The sequence below is a fragment of the Quercus robur genome, chromosome 5 (genome assembly GCF_932294415.1).
Source record: "Quercus robur chromosome 5, dhQueRobu3.1, whole genome shotgun sequence".
Taxonomy (NCBI): domain Eukaryota; kingdom Viridiplantae; phylum Streptophyta; class Magnoliopsida; order Fagales; family Fagaceae; genus Quercus; species Quercus robur.
The window spans coordinates 64486763-64504243 of record NC_065538.1 but is presented as its reverse complement, the minus strand read 5'-3'; the positions used below and the strand labels follow the sequence as shown (position 1 = coordinate 64504243).

The window sequence follows — 17481 nt, the reverse complement described above, 5'->3', positions numbered from 1 at the left end:
TTAATCCTTAACAATGTTTCATCCTCAACCCTAATTATAAATTTAGCTACTCATAGTAATTGAAAGAAAACACAAAAATAAAATACTAAACATTAAACTAGACAAATAAAATAAAACTAACTGTCATGGAAGAAAACCAAAGAAGTAGCCGCACTCTCTATACATTCAGCCCCCAGCCCTGGCACTAGTCTCCGCCTCCCTGAATTTTGCCCTAAAAAGCCCTTAAATAGTTCAAGTAATCCTATTAAAAGCTGAATTCTCGTTTGGAGAAAATCCCAGATTTTTAGGCTTCACTTAACCGACTATTTTGGCCCATTTAATGTCAGAATTTGGACTTTTGGTAAACTATAAAGTTGTAGCCCTTTAAGTTATCGTTCCAGCCCAACTTGAATCATCTCGATTGGACATCTGAGCCGAAAGTTATGCCAAAAATACTAACTGAGTGCAGTCTGGAATCCTAATCCGAATTGGACTTGGATTTGGTGCAAATTTCCTTTGATTCCTTGCTCCAATTGGACTTAAATTTAATTGGGTTGGTCTTTTCTTGAATTCATGCCTGGTTGAATGTAAGTTGGCTTGATTCAATTGGCCTAGCCCCACTTTGCATGTAAAGCCCTTGTTACCTACAACACAAAGATATTATATAATCAGTCACAAAATAACATAAAAGTAAGGCTAAATATGTAGATATGTGAGTATTTTATTGTATATATATCATGCACATCAGATTGCTTCGTTCAGAAACACTGAATGAGAAATACCGTAATTCACTTGTTTTAATAAGAAGTATAAAGATAAAATTTAGATGCAGTTCTTTTAAGTATTGTAGGTAGCTTTTCATTGAATTCAACCGAATAATATATTATTACTAAGCAATAAAGCAAAACAATATTATCTTTTTGTAAATATTAATTATATTCAATTGTGTAGCTTATTGGTCAACGCAAAAGTAAATTACAAAACCTAAACTTTTTTATGAAAAGTACAACACCTAAACTAATTGTATTAAAGTTTTAACAAATTATATGGAGCTAGTCGCAGATCCACATGATGCGTGGGAATATACAACTATTTTGTAGCGTGGTATAATGTATGATTTTTCTTCAAAACGTATAGGAGATATTATTTCTAAAATTATTTTCCATCTCTACAAATATATCATTCTATTATTTTGAGTTTTTTTTTTTTTTTTTTTTGGAAAAACTTAGGTGCATTAATTTGATTGATATTATTCCATTTTTTTGTGATAAAAGATAGAAATACTATTCTTTTTTCAAGTGATCTATATTATTCAAACTTTTGTACAGTTTGTTATGGGTTTTTTTTTTTTTTCTTCTACAACTAAAATTTTTAAGTTCCAAAATTAATTATTTGAATTTCTCATTCTCTTAAGAAGATTATCATGATAACCAAAACTCACCACAAATTTACAATTGATATTATTCAAATAATTTATAGATACATTCAAATACATAATTATGTAGATTGTATTTTGATATGAACTCAAATTCTCACTTCTAAAATATCTAAAAATTAATTCAAATTAAAACTATAAGAGGGATAGAGAGTACATGTGATAAATTAATAACTCAAAAAACATACCACTAAAGTGTATCAATCCAAAAGTAGAGGCACAAAAAAAAAGAAAGAAAAAATCATCATTCTAAAGTAGAGTTGCAAGAAAGAATTAATAAAAGAGAGAGAGAGAGAGAGAGAGAGAGAGAGAGAGAGAGAGAGAAAATAATCACATTTTTTTTGGAAGAGAATGTGAGACAAATAACAAAATTATATAAAAGAAGATAAGTAGAAGAATATTCAAAAGAAAATGTATAGTTGTAAATACCAAATTATCCAAATCATGATATATATTAGAATAACATTGAATCATTCTATAATTTCATAGGATAACATGTAACAAAAAAAAAAAAAAAAAGATAAAAAAAAATTAAAATATAACCAAATCATATCAACTTAAAGTAGAGTTAAGTATAAAAACTCATCAATCTAAATTAGAGGTGTAATGAAGAATTAAAAATCCATCAAGAGAAAGAAGAGTCAAATTTTTGTGTGTGAGAGAGAGAGTATTCACCTTTTTGTGTGAGAAAAATATGGATTGAATAGAAGAGAAAAAACAAATTTTTATAGTAAAAAAATGGGGAGAAGAAGAGTCAAAATAAAAGGAAGATAAAGGGATGAAGAAATTGTACAGTTAAAGTATAGAGTAGCGGGGAGATAAAAAGGTAAAAGTAAGTAAATGTTAGAGAATATATAATTGTAAAGTGGGAAACTAATAAGGAGAAAAATAATTTAAAAGGAGAAAGAAAATGTTGAAAATAGGTTGATAATGTGACACTAATGTGGCTCAACAAGAGTGCAGCAACATTAAATGCTACGTTTCAATTTTTAGATATATATAGACTAGTAAATTGTTCGTGTGATGCACAGATAATTTTATGATATTTTATGTAAGATAGTTTTGGATAATGCTATATATATATATATATATATATTATAAAGAAAATGTAAACTAAATTAGATCAAAGAAACATATACATTTTGGCATATTAAAAATTAGTAGTTTCACTGCACATTTGTAGCCTTCTCAAGGTAAGATTAATTTTTTAAGAAAATCATGAAATCAAAATTAAATGCTAAAGAGTAATAGGACCATAAAAATCAACTAATTTGTGTTGTGTTCATAGATTACATACCATGAAATGAAAGTATACCCAACTCTCTCACCATCTTTCACTCATCAATAGTGAAATATTAAGACATGGTGTGGGCAAGTGTGTATGCAGTGTCTTATAAATGATTTAAAACCATAGTAGAATATGATTTTATATTGCGCACTAAAGATTCTCTCCACTTTTATACCCCCACACCACCCCCCCCCCCCAAAAAAAAAAAAAAAAAAAAAAAAAAAAAAAAAAACCTGTTCAACCAAATTACCCAAGCCTAAATCATATTTAAGCCCATAATTTAAAAAGAAAAAAAAATTACTTATAGGGGGTTTCAATGGCTTGATAGTGGTAGAGGCCCCACAGATTCTTCTTTCACTCTCTTACAAATGCTTTGTCAATCTCAGGTCTTTTATTTTGGTAATACTGAAATATTTCATTTCATTTAATAATCCACAACATTTTCGTGTCCCTCTATCTCTTCCTAGAACCTTATTTGGTTAGTTATTACTATTAGTCTTTAATTATCATTATTTTTGCTTTTGTTTATAATACTTAAAATATTAAATGCAAAATTACATGGCAGGATCTCATGCGCTCTTGTATGAGGTTTCTATTTTTATATATACTAGTCACAAACTCATGCGATGAATGAGAATAGCTATTAAATGAGTTTCTGGAAAGAAAAATCCATTATTTTTTAGTTGGAGTAGTAAAAAGAAATGCATGAAATTAAAATATATATATATATATATATATATTGAAAGAAAAGTACAAAGTTTTATTAATTAGGTATTATTTTATTTATTAGTTTTTTGTGGGAAGGAAAAGAGACAAAATGTTGCGTCTCTAGAATAATTTGTGTTGTATATAAAGGTATATATAAGATGGGTTGTAATATATGTTATTTTATTTAATATATGTAGCATCCCGTCAATTTTAAAAAAAAAAAAAAAAAATGTAAGTCAGCATTTTTGTGGACCACGTGTGCCCCCCACCTAACCCCACTACCCATCATTCTCATCCACTCATTTTCACCCACCTCTCTTCTCTCTTTTGGCTGGCTCTCTCTTTTCTTTCTTTCATTTTCTCTCTTTTCATTTTACTGAAACACACACACACACACACACACTCACCCGCCGGCCTCCACTCCAAACCACACCATCTCACCATCATTTTTTCAGGCAAGATCACCAGAAAAATACTCAGGAACTCCAAAGCATCTTCATCATTTTATTTGAGGTAAAAGTTCAAATCTTTTTTGATGGGTATTATGTTCTTGTTTGAGGTTATTTTACCCAAGCTTTAATAATGTTATTCATGTGATTTAAGAGCTTTGGAAATGATATTCTTGTGTTTATATGTATGGGTTTTGGTCTTGGTGGATGTATTTGATGAGTGAGTTCATGATTTTTACAATGATGGCTATCTAAGGCTTGTTATGGTGAAAATTTAGAGGTTTTGAGTTATAACATGTGATAGATGATGAATATAATTTTTTATTGATTATTTGGAGCTAGTTAAAAATTTAAATTGTTGTCTTGGAGAAAATTATGATTTTGGTGTCATGGGTCACTTGATGATGTTATAAAAATCTTGTGGGAAGCACTTGTAAAGTGTGGAGGTTTTGATGTTAGATATGACACCTTGAAAGATTTATGAGTATAAATGGGAGTCTATGCCTTGCAAATTAAAGTGTTTTAAGAAATTTTGGAAGTAGAATACATTACATGTGAGGTTGAATACTAGGCTTGCCTAATTAAGTTCTTACTTGGCAATTCCTAATTTGTAGTTAGATACAATTTCAAGCTTTGTGCTCATTGTGATAGATTTGCTTGACATTGTTTAGGTTCTAGCTAATCTCCCCTTGGAGCTTGGAGAATTAGGATTTTGCGGTTGCGAGATAAGTAGCCTTTTAATGGGTATTTTTGGAAAATAACCATGTCTTATAAATGCTGTTTTTGAGTCAAACACATTTTGGAAAATGATATATATGGATATATGCTTTCTTAAAAGTATTGTGTTGTGACCCTTACTATATATCAAAAATGCATCATATTTGGTATTGCATTTGGGGAAATGCATGAATTGTTGATATGGAAAAATGAGCATCTTTTATTTAATCTTTGATAAGAAAATCATTGATTTTATGGTGTATTGAAAAATTTAAAGATGCATATTTTGTCTTGTATTATTTGAGAAATTGTTAGAAAATATTTTGACAAAAATGAAGTTTGAAAACCTTACAAATTTTGTAGAAGTTAGATTATTTAAGGTTTTCTGAAACTACCTGGATATGAACTATGTGTTTCAAAGTAATGTAACATGTGAGCTTATGTGGTTTTAATACCATGCCATGTGTGATTTTCCGGTGATCACCCCATTTGGTTTCCGTAGTCTTTGTAACAATGGAATCAAATTTAGGTCAGTGCCCTTTCACTTTGGATGACGCGTTCTTCCCTATTGTCCATGGGGGGAAGAGGTTCCTTGATTGTGTGTGGGTGAGGTTGCTGTTCATGGGGCCAAGAGACCACATGCAAGAGAGGTCCTATTTGACGTGTTCTCTCTGCTGCTCATGGGGGGAGAGAAAAACCTTGAGGGTATGGGTTAGGCTGTTGTCCATGGGACCAAGAGTCTGCATACCAGAGAGGATAATATCATGCCAGTTGTGAATGGGTGGATCCCCTGACCGGTTTATGTGGTAGTATGGTATATTTATGATAAATTACCGTATGTTAGATTTTATGGCTTTGGAAATTATATTGTTAGTGCTCACAGATTATAGTATATAGTTTCAAGGTATTTACTTTGAGAAACTTTGTATTTCATTATTTAATCATTCTTATCATATTATTATTATTGAAGATGAAACTTGCATTTCCCCCACCCCCATTAATGCGCTACTTACTGGGCTCTGTCTCGTTCCATTATTTTTTATAAACTTTTCAGAGTAGGCAACAATCTTTTGAGACAGCTTTTTGGTGGCTAATAGTAGTTAGATTAACTACTGATGGAGGCTGAATTTTTGTAATGGATATATTAGATGGTGTACATCTTAGACTAGACTTGACTCATTTTTTTGTATATTATAGTGGTTATGACTGTATTTCCACTGATGGGACAAGCTGTTGTTATGTAATTGTTTTATTCAGACCTCTATTCTTTTGTGGCTAATGGTCCTTGTAATTAATGCTTAGAACTCTGACTTACTCTGAGAGTATATTCTATGAGATTATCAAGATAATTCTTGATGTTGGCACTTGATAGGATTTATGTGGATTGAATTGTCAAAAAGGCAAAAAAAAAAAAAAAAAAAAAATTACGGGTACTTGAGACGTCTTTCTCATGCTTTGGACCTTTTGGTGTTTGGGGCGTGATAATATATGTAAGAAATGTCATAACCTTTCAAATTTGATATACTAAAAGGTGTCTATTAAAATGTCATAACCCTTAATATTGGATATACCAAAATGTGTCTATTGACCGAAAATGTGCATATTGAATGAAAAAGTGTTTATTGACCAAAAATATGTCTATTGAAAAATGAAAAGACACAACTGTTTTGTTTATTTAAATGTATATGTGGCATTAATTTATGTAGACACGTGATGTAATAGGTATTGGTCAACAAAAAGTCAAACGTTTCGTTTATTTATATAAATATATATATATATATGTTGATTTGATCTATGTTTGTCTACAAGGTTGTTAAAATTGGTATCCAATTATGTAAATATTATAGGATCTTCAGATTGTTGGATCAGATTGTGAATCATAAAATTTTACTTTTGTTGAATAAAAAAAACATATTGATAATGACTTTGTATATTGGATCATCTTTAAAATTCATGGTTTAAAAAGATGATTTCGTAATTAATTAAAACATAAATAATATATTAAATTTCTAAAAAATTAATAAAGTTGACTAAACAAAAAATATAGAGACATATACACAATTTTTGAAATGTAATTTTACAATTATTATACATCAAATAACAAATAAACCTAGGCAAACAAAGAGACATTCTTATAATTTTTGATAACTTCTATATTTGGCAAACCATTTTAGAAAGGACTTTGACTTGTTTTTACTAAACTACTATATTATTATTAGAGTCACAATTTTTACATAGTTTATTATATTTTGGCAAAGAAGATGTGGATAATGAAAATAAAGATTATTTGTAATATAAGTATGTATATTATATGTCTTGTCACTTTTTGGTGAGATGCATCCCAATATGAATTATAAATTATGCAAATCTTTGTTCTTTATTTCAGCTTTTGAAATCTCAATGGTAAAGAAAAGAAAAACCCACAACTGCTAGAACATTTGAATTCTTTATCAAATATTGGTTCCTTGCTTTCTTTTCATTGAAGCTGATCGACGAAGAATTTGGGCTCTAGTTTTGGAGATAGTGTAAATTTTTCAGGGACCCAGATGCTTAGGACGTCACTGGTTGCAAAAGTGAGGTACTAACATGTGTTAATGGAGAAGAGGACGATGAATCAAAATTATTGTTGCCTAATATTCTTTTTATTACCTTCATTGTTACAATAAATCCAATGAAACACAACTTAGGGATTTTTCTTAGAGTTGAAAACCCATTTATGAATGAAGTTTATTAACATAACAGTAGTCTTCAACATTTGTTCTTCCTATTTGTTCTTCTCCATGAACATGACCACCTTTTTTTTTAATCCTTCTTATGATCATTTTATCAAACACTTCTTATGATCATTTTATCAAACACGCAAAAACATAGAACTGCAAATATTAGGATTACCTTCAGCTTACATGAGATGTTGAAAATAATGTAGATAGGAAGTCAGGGATGTTATGGAAGCTGAGGTGAAAACTATGGAATAATTAAAAGACTAATATAAAAAGAGTGAAAATAAAATAATTTTGTTTATTAATGGAAAGAAAATAATAATATGGTCACTGATATGACTCAACAGAAATAGCAATACAAATACTAGGCTTCAACTTTTAGATATACATAAATATAGATATAGATTTAGGTAAGTTAATGTTTATGATTTTTTTTTTTTTTTTTTTTTTGAAGTGAGTCAATGTTTATGATTAATAAAAGAGTTTCTTAATATCTGATTCACCGACAATAATAATATTCTTTGATGTTTATGATTAATAGAAGAGTTTCTCAATATCTCAAGAGATTCACTGACAATAATAATATTAATTCTTTGAAGTTTGAATATATCTTCTAATATTTTGAAATGCAAAGTAGAACACTGGTAGGAGATCCCTCGTCACAGACCATCTTCAACCACCACACAGAAACAGATTCGACTGCATGCCAGTGACCTCGGTTGACTCACTCAAGACCGTTTACACGCTAGCTAACCTACCGTCCTTGTTCGAGTGTGTCACTTGCAACAAATGAAACCTCCATGCGACTAGAGACCCATTCTGCTATATTAGGTTTCGGGTGTATGTGTTTGTTTCTTAAAAAAAATTGTAGTACTCTTCCATCCAAGACATGACACATCGCACAAGATTAATCATCCCAATATTACTTTATTATTATTATTATTTGTAAAGGAATCCCAATATTAATTTGAGAATGATAATGCGCGCATTATCATTCTCAAATTAATATTCAAGTGGTACAATAAACGCAAATGCAAGAATCCCCAACACCCTATCAAGGTACGGGGATCCTGGTAACAAAAGAATAAATATTAGAATGCAAGTCTTCCTTTCAATACATGCCTTCTAAAACCTGGAATATGAACATTCAATATGTAATCCTCCCAGTTTATGCTGCCTACGTTGAATCCAAAGTCCCTCATCTCTCCCAATGACATGCCTTCCATCAATTTCTGGGTATTTTGATTGTCAAACCTGGTAGCAAATCATTTGTAACCGTAGCTCAACAAATCATTCGTAAGTAATAACTAGAGGAAAGCAACAATGTTATGGGCTTAATTATAACATTAGTGAAATAAGCAGAAAGAATTTTGAGCAAACACACAAAGACTAGTTATGTCTATAATTAGTTTTATTCTGATTTAAGATCAATAACAATCAATTGTGCCTTTGATTTGGATGGTGGTTTTAGAGTACAGTTTATAGAAACCTATTGTTTTTGTTAAGTCACGCCCATGATAGGTGAAGTTTAGAAAATTACTTACTGATTTTGAAATTTCACATTGATTATAAGAATATTAAAGATGTGCACTAATTTGATCAAAGATGGTAATCCCATTATTGAAAAGGAAAAGTAAGGAGGTGTGCCAATCCCGATAAATGAGGCGGTGGTGTAGCTAAATTTTGTGTGTGAGGCTTAGGAGCAAAGTTTTGCCTTGTGCCAATCTCATATTGCAAAGTTTTGTCTTGTAAAGACTAAGCTTTGTCTGGACTCTACTGTTTTAATGTGAACATATATATCAATATCTTTGGGTGCTTAATTAGGGTAGTTTATGTTTGAGATTTCTTTTGTGAGAGTTTATTTATAGTTGTAATACCTATTATTGATAATCAATTTTGGTTGGTATTGTCCGTAGATGTAAGCTTGGAGAGGACGTTATTACTACTTCTGTAGATAATGAATAGTATTTTAATGTATGTACGTGGACAAATGCTCTATATAGTATGCAATTGAGAAGTAAATTGGAGACATACAAGCCAAGTTTCAAAAGAAGCTTTATACTATTTACCCTGGTTAATTCATTCATTTGTGAAAATTTACTACTAATAATGTGTCAATTCTTGTGACGATTTAAAATTTTTGAAAAGTCATAAGCACTTATATGATTCTCGCTTTAGGTGACTTGAGGAATTTATTTGTGGTTGGCCTTGAAACCTCCCATTATTCACTTATTTATTGTTATGTTTTTTTTTTTAGTCCTAGTTCTCAACATCTTATTGTCAAATGCTGAAATGAATGAATTAGAGTCACAATAATACGTGTGCGTGTGAGCATATATTCCAAAATTAAAGACATTACCTTCCCCTATCGACCATATATGGCTCATAAATTTTAGCCAAGTGAACAACATGCTCCACTATCTTCTTGCGTTTTATTTCCAGCTTGCCTCGCAACTTAGAGTCTGTAATGGTTGTATCCATTAGTCCACTTCTTTGAGCTATTTCATCCGAAATGTAAGAGGCGAAATTGTCCATTGAATTGAAAAACTTCATTTGATTGATGCGTATGTTTGTCCTTTCCGAGTTCATTAATGGAGAACAAGTGAAGTGATTGCAAGAAAACTTGAATAAATCATGAACCAAAAGCGGGTTTACAGCAGATGACCCAACGTGGTAGACATTTAATTCAGGTTTCGCAGCTATCCCATGCTTTGCTATGGCTGCTATGGACGCGTTGACAACCATGTCCAAAGGAACCTAAAGCATTCATGATTCAATTCTTAGTGAAAAGTGAAAAAGAAAAAGAATTGTATGGTATATCAAACCAATTAATAATGCGAAAAAAAAAAAAGAAGGGTAGCAAATTACCACGTCTATAACTGCTTTTGGGTCTCCAAGAAATCCTGGGAGCCAGCCTTTACCATAGGATAAGATCAATGGATCCAACATTCTGATTTGTTTATGTATATATAATTAAGAAAACAAGAAAGGTATAGTTAATTATATATGATATTGAAGGAATTTTATTAAATTACTAGTTATCCTAAAAATTATAATTGTTAAGAAATGGTGAATTTAACATGTAAAGCGTTATTCTAGCAAGCTTCAAAGAGAATATATTTTTGTGAAGGTTAAAATATTAAAGTACCTGCTTCCCTGTATCCATCCTGGGAAAGGCTCTTTGATGGAGCTCTCAATTATACTTGGGCGGATGATGACTAGTGGAATATCTCCTCTCATGCTATTTAATAGCATCTCTCCCATGGCCTTGGTGAACAAATAAGTGTTTTGCCATCCAAAGATTTTTGCTCTATTACAGTGACAAAGAGTATATTGATTAGGTGAGCATGAGCACTGACAAACTTGCAATTAAGCTTATGGATGTTAAAACTAATAGAAATCTACCGGCTTAGCAATGGAATTATATGACCTGGACGAAATTGTCATGACTCATGAAGATTGAAACTCATTGCTTTTTATCATGACCTACTTTGCTTTTTGGGCAAATTCCGTTCATTTAAACATTCGATTATTAGATGAACTTTTTATTTATGGTAATTTTTCATATTGTAATTATTTTTTAAAAAAGTAAAAATAAGGCATTGGAACATTTTCCATGGTCAATAGTATCTTATTATGTGATTTTCACAACTTTACCATTCTTAGACAGATTTTCATATTTTTTAAGCTTAATTTCATGCTTAACATGAACTAAGGTTTTCTAGGGTTTAATGGGTCTCCTAACCAAGGGAGTTAATCCTGTATCGAAGGCTATACTGGTTTAACCAATGGAACAATAAATTTTGGTACTTGTTAATATCGGTGTACCGTTTCGGGTTTACTGCTATTTTTTATATTTATAAATATACTTTTATATATATATATATATATATATTATAATAAAAATAAAAGTTTACCATAAAACATTACCTCAATTCAGAACAAATTATTCATGGTTTTAGACTTTAGACTTTAACATACTAAGAAAACAAATAATTCTAATAAGTTAATGCAAATAAGTTACCATTCTATCCTTACAAAAATTCAAAAATTACAAAATTGAAAAAAAAAAAAAAAAAAAGCAAGCTTATTACTGTACCAACCAAAACACCCAAAATCGGCCAGTATGACTAGTATTTAAATTAGTACGAAACATTGACGTTTCAATACCAGTGCATGTACTGGTGCAGTACATACCAGTGATACCAGCCGGTACGGTATGGTATCGACCACCTTACTCCTAACCGTTATGTAACTTCTTTTTTAATAAATTAGTGATCATAACCCACTAGGCATTTAGTCTTTTATTAACATGTTCTAAAATGTTTTTCCCCCTCTTTTTTTTTTTTTTTTTTTTTTGGGTGTGGATTCCAGAGTTCTCATAGATTTAAGTAAATTCCTGTGGATTTAATGCTTATTTGTTGAAATAGACGTGCACGTTTTGCAAATTGTAGCTTTTTGCCTGCATTAGGTAGGAAAATTTTTTTTTCTATCCAAAAAAAAAAAAAAATGTAGAATTTTTTTTTTCCTTATATATAATTTCCACCTCGAAAAAGTATGGAACCTTAAAGGATGATTTTCTTGGATCTTGGTTTTGACTGATTAATGTTGCATTTCTAATTGAACATTAAAGCATAGTTCGTTACCTTTGCAAACCCAATTCTATCATCTTTTGAGCAACAATATTTTCATGCACAAATAATTTCAAATCTGAAGCCATTTCTATTTCAGCAATGATATCCAACACTGGGATAGATTTTGGAAGGGTTTCTGACTTGGCACTTTCCTCTGCTATTGTCTGTCCTATGTGGAAAGGTTTCTCCATAATTAATCCTTGTCTCTCCCCATTGACATATGCTGTGTAACAAAGCAACACTAAAAAATCATTGCTATGATATTAATGTATATATTTATCTTTAGAGCAGCTTATGCTTAGTTGCATACCAGTTGATACATGCAAGAAAAGGCTAAGTTTTTTGCACTTCTTTGCAAAACCTAGGAGTCGAGAAGGTCCTTTTGTGTTGGTGTTGAGAGCAACATCATACCTATATATATATATATATATATATATATATAACAACAATTTAAGATTCAATTTTATGAGAACACCAAGAAAACAAAAAAAAAATGTTAAAACAACCTTTTAAAAAGAAATGCACATTCAAGCTAGATGGAGTGAAACCTTTCGTCTAAAGTTGTATTGGCGGCTGAATTTATGATCACATCAACTTCCTTTGCGATTCATTAGCTGTATAGGGATCCATCCCCAGATTGGATTCACAAACATTCCCAACTACTGGAACCAGCTTCCTCATCATGAAAGCCTTAAAGGATTTCCCATGCATTTGTTCCAAGCACTTGAAAAGTTCTGACTCTAAAATCTAATCACCATAATTAAATCTCTGAGATCATCAACAAAGATTTAGAAGTTCTTTTATTTTATAGAAAAAAAATACTCAAAAACATAGTTATTATATAAACCTCGACTGGATACTAACTCAGTTTAAGAGCTAGGTCATTGGGTCACTTGTTCAATTATTGGGTTATTTTGTCACTGATTCAACTAGTGGGCTACCAGTTGAACCATATGACTAAATAAAAAATTAAATAATTTAAATAAGTTTGCAAAATCATAAAACAAATATGTAAAATTAAAATAAATTTACAATAGGCATGCCTAAATTTTTAATCAAAATTAGGTGTAAAAAAGTAGCCACTAAATAATCCAAACTCAAGGTTTCAAAAGTAAATTCCGAAAAATATTTGAAATAAAAAAAATGTCATAGAATTTTAGTCAAGTCTTTGCTGAATAAAATTTTATTACACCATGTCTTAAAATTATAGTAATAACAACATATCTTAAACTCAAAAGTCATATTCTATGCTTATATCATATCTCACTAATTGCTCATCCTATGAATTGCGATCTAAGCTAAAATTTGAAACACTATCTTTATTGAAAAGTCCAACATTATCTTCACTTTAAAATCTTTCATTTTCGCCACACTCTAAACTAGGAAACAATATTGTAATGAACTTATTAAGGTAAATTTGTTTAAAATTACAAAATCAGCTAGTTGAAAACAAGTTGTTTGAGTTGCCCGGGTAACTAAAAATTGTTGGATTTTATTAGATTGTACTAGTTAAACAACTGTACCAAATTAGATACAAGTTCACTGAATTATTGATCCAACAGACCAGATTGAATAGGGTTTAATTAACTATGCTCAAACACCAAAAAAACAAAAACAAAAACAAAAACGTAACAAGCATCTTTACACAGCATACTTCATTTTTCAGTCTGTCCACTATGAACACACACATAAAAAAACAAAAAGTAAATCATTATATGTATCATACTTCAGTTTCAAGTCTGTGCATAGCAGCTTCTTTATTCTTTGCCTTGATCAAGAGAAAGATTTTCCCCACATCAGGCACTGTACGTAACATCTTCTCAATAAAAGCTGCACAACTGAATATGTTAGATAAACTAACAAGGAGAAATTCTTAAGTAGTTTCGGAGTACTGTTCTGGGCTCTCACAAAAAGGTGAGCCCCATGGGTCCCATCATGGGGCCCACACCCTTTGTGAGAATTCAGAGCGACTACCTAAGTTTTTTCCACTAACAAGATGTTGTATCAGATATTTAGAATAATCTAGATATGTAGTAGAGTAAAACAAATGTGGGCACAATAAGTTCAACAATCTAGGTATCCTAACTTATTGCAGGAGCCAATCAATAAATCTCCTTGAGGAGCTTAAGAATAAAATTATTGTAGCACAAATATCATTATTAAATCAAAGCCTTAAGTTATTAGAAAAATTGATAGTTAATGATTATTCAACACACTTACAACATTTTTTTTTTTTTTTTGTGAAACTGTTTACAGTTCAATATTTTGGAGGTCTATACAAAAATCGCTTATATTTTTTTGAGGAATGCTATGTTCACAATGTTTTCATAACAGTTTTCACAAAAATCTTTAGTGGTAAGTTGTTATTGGTTCAAATTTGAGCTCATCACTCACTTCATTTTTTTTATCACTAATAATAACTTACTAAGTAAGAATTGTTGTGAAATTATTGTGAACGTAACATGGGGCTTTGAGCGTAAGTGTAAAGCTGGCCCGGTTAAATATTAATGGTATACTAATTTATTTTTTGTTTTATTTTTTGTTTTCAGTTTAAGAAAAACATAACTACTTAGAAACATTAAGTTTCTAAATTTGTTTATGTTCTTAAAATTAAAAATTAAAGAAAAAAAAAAAACCAAATTATCCTTATGTTTTTAAGGTATGTAAGACTTAATGCACAAGAAAGCAATACCTTTGGCTAGAAATCCAGTTGCGCCTGTGATAAGATAGTTCTTGCCTTGAAGATAACTAACAATGCCAATACTATCACCTCCGGCATTATCTTTGTTTTCGCAACAAACCACTCTAAAAGTTCTTCCAGTTGCAGAAGTTCTGGTACTATTGTAGTGATGGTAGCAATGATAACTTTTTGTGGTAGTGAGGACAGGGATTGAAGTACCATAAGGGATTGCATGAGTACTGGTGAGAGCTCTAGAATAGGATTTATAAGGCACAGATGCCGTGGACATGAAACTTTGGAGAAAACTCATTATAATTTTTCAAAAGACTAACTCAGTAAGTTGCTTAATTTAGATGTACCTTATGTTCTATACAATGGAGAAGCTCGGGGCCTCTTTATATATAACTAGAGACTATCTTGTAGCTGATGAGATAAAATGAAGGGAATGGAGAGTTTATGTAGATGTCATGAAGCTACGTGAGGAATGAAATTCACGTGATTTTCTTTGAATAATCCATCATTGTCTCAATAGCCACAATCGGTGGGCCTTAGCCTATGTTTTGTATCATATGTGGTTTTCCAAATAATTCAATGGGCCCATATGAACAATAGGAGTAGAAGTCGGAGGTCCAGAGTATGTAGACACAGTGTTTAGCCTCAACTTTCCTAGCGAATATCTCGAAGATTGAAAGCTTCGAGATATATCAAGATATATTTATTCCAACACGTTGAAGATTGAAAGCTTACCACGTCAAGCTTACCAATACGTAATCGATCTCTAGTGATTTGGATTGCACGTATTACAAAATGGAAAAATTCTGTTATATATACACTAATACACATACTCTTGTACACACACAATTTTGGGTGTATATTAGTGAGTATGTAACAGGTACTACATGAACAAAGTTTTTCTCCAAACTAGTTTGGAGAGAAATACTACAAACTCATCATATATATTTATATTGAGTGTGAATTTTGAAAATCTAACCGTTAGATTGCATGTTCTTATTATGTCCTTAATGCTTACAAAATTTCAAGAAAATCAAAGATCAATTGCTATGTCATCAAATAAATGTTATAATTTCAAGTTTTTGTAATCTAAAATTGTATATAAAAAATAAATTAATTGATCAAATAGTAAATAATATCCGATTTGAACGAAATTTGATATGCATGTTAAGAATATAAAGAACATGAAATTCAACGGTTAGATTTTCAAAATTCACACCTAAAAAAGAAATATATGAGAAATTTGAAGAATTTCTCTCCAAACTAGTTTGGACAGAAACTTTTTTCATACTACATTTACAAGAATTTCATTTCCTATTGTTGATGCCCAGATGAACAATAGGAGTAGAAGTTGGAGGTCTAGAATCTAGCTATCTAGATATATGTAGCCATAGTGTTTAACCCCTTTTGGATATGTACCACTGTAAGTTTTTTTTTTTTTTTTTAAAAAAAAAACTTCTCCCTTCTCCCTGTGTGTGTGTGTTAAAAATACTTAGTATTCTCATAAAATAAAAAATAAATAAAATAAATAAAATAAAAAAACTTTCCTAGCGAATATCTCGAATATCTCGAAGATTGAAAGCTTCGAGATATATAAATATATATGTATTCCAACACGTTGAAGATTGAAAGCTTACCACGTCAAGCTTTACCATTAAAGAATTGATCTCTAGTGATTTGGATTGCTTTAACGTATTACAAAATGGAAAATTTCTATTATATATGCACTAATACACATACTCTTGTACACACACAATTTTGGGTGTATATTAGTATGTAATAGATACTACATGAACAAAGTTTCTCTCCAAACTAGTTTGGAGAGAAACCTTATAAACTCATCATATATATTTATATTGAATGTGAATTTTGAAAATCTAACCGTTAGATTGCGTGTTATTATTATGTCCTTAATGCTTACAAAATTTCAAGAAAATCAAAGATCAATTGCTATGTCATCAAATAAATGTTATAATTTCAAGTTTTTGTAATCTAAAATTGTATATAAAAAATAAATTAATTGATCAAATAGTAAATAATATCCGATTTGAATGAAATTTGATATGCATGTTAAGAACATAAGGAACATGAAATTCAACGGTTAGAATTTCAAAATTCACAACCAAAAAAGAAATATATGAGAAATTTGAAAAATTTCTCTCCAAACTAGTTGGGAGTGAAACTTTGTTCGTACTACATTTACAAGAATTTCATTTCCTATTGTTGATGCCCAGAAGAACAATAAGAGTAGAAGTCAGAGGTCCAGAATCTAGCTATCTAGATATATGTAGCCATAGTGTTTAAGCCCTTTTGGATATGTACCACTGTAAGTTTCTTTAAAAAAAACCTTCTCCACTCTCCTTGTGTGTGTGTGTTAAAAATACTTAGTATTCTCCCAAAAAAAATAAAAAAATAAAAACTTTCCTGGCGAATATCTTGAAGATTGAAAGCTTCAAGATATATCAAGATATATGTATTCCAACACGTTGAAGATTGAAAGCTTACCACGTCAAGCTTACCATTACAAAATCGATTTCTAGTGATTTGGATTGCTTTAACGTATTACAAAATGGAAAATTTCTGTTATATATGCACTAATACACATACTCTTGTACACACACAATTTTGTGTGTATATTAGTGAGTATGTAATAGACACTACATTTACAAGAATTTCATTTCCTATTGTTGATGCCCATTTCTATGAAAGGCCCAATAATAGAAGAAGCTCAACAATAAGGGAAATAAATTGAAAGAAAAAGAAATAAGAATGGTAAAAGCAAGTTAGTAAGCCCAATGGGTTAGCATGACAACAACTAGCAGGCCCATGGGAAGCATAAGAGGTAAAGATGAAGTTATT

The 17481-nt window shown here is 30.6% G+C and overlaps 1 long non-coding RNA gene and 1 pseudogene across 1 annotated transcript; one reads left to right on the top strand and one right to left on the bottom strand.

The window, feature by feature from the left end:
• The first annotated feature begins 3706 nt into the window (after positions 1–3706).
• Positions 3707–5940, top strand: LOC126726675 (uncharacterized). The gene is made up of 2 exons (XR_007656025.1): positions 3707–3923; positions 4531–5940. It is a non-coding gene; the product is annotated as an uncharacterized LOC126726675 (long non-coding RNA).
• A 2435-nt stretch (positions 5941–8375) lies between these two features.
• Positions 8376–14920, bottom strand: LOC126728545 (fatty acyl-CoA reductase 2, chloroplastic-like; annotated as a pseudogene).
• Between the last annotated feature and the right edge of the window lie 2561 nt (positions 14921–17481).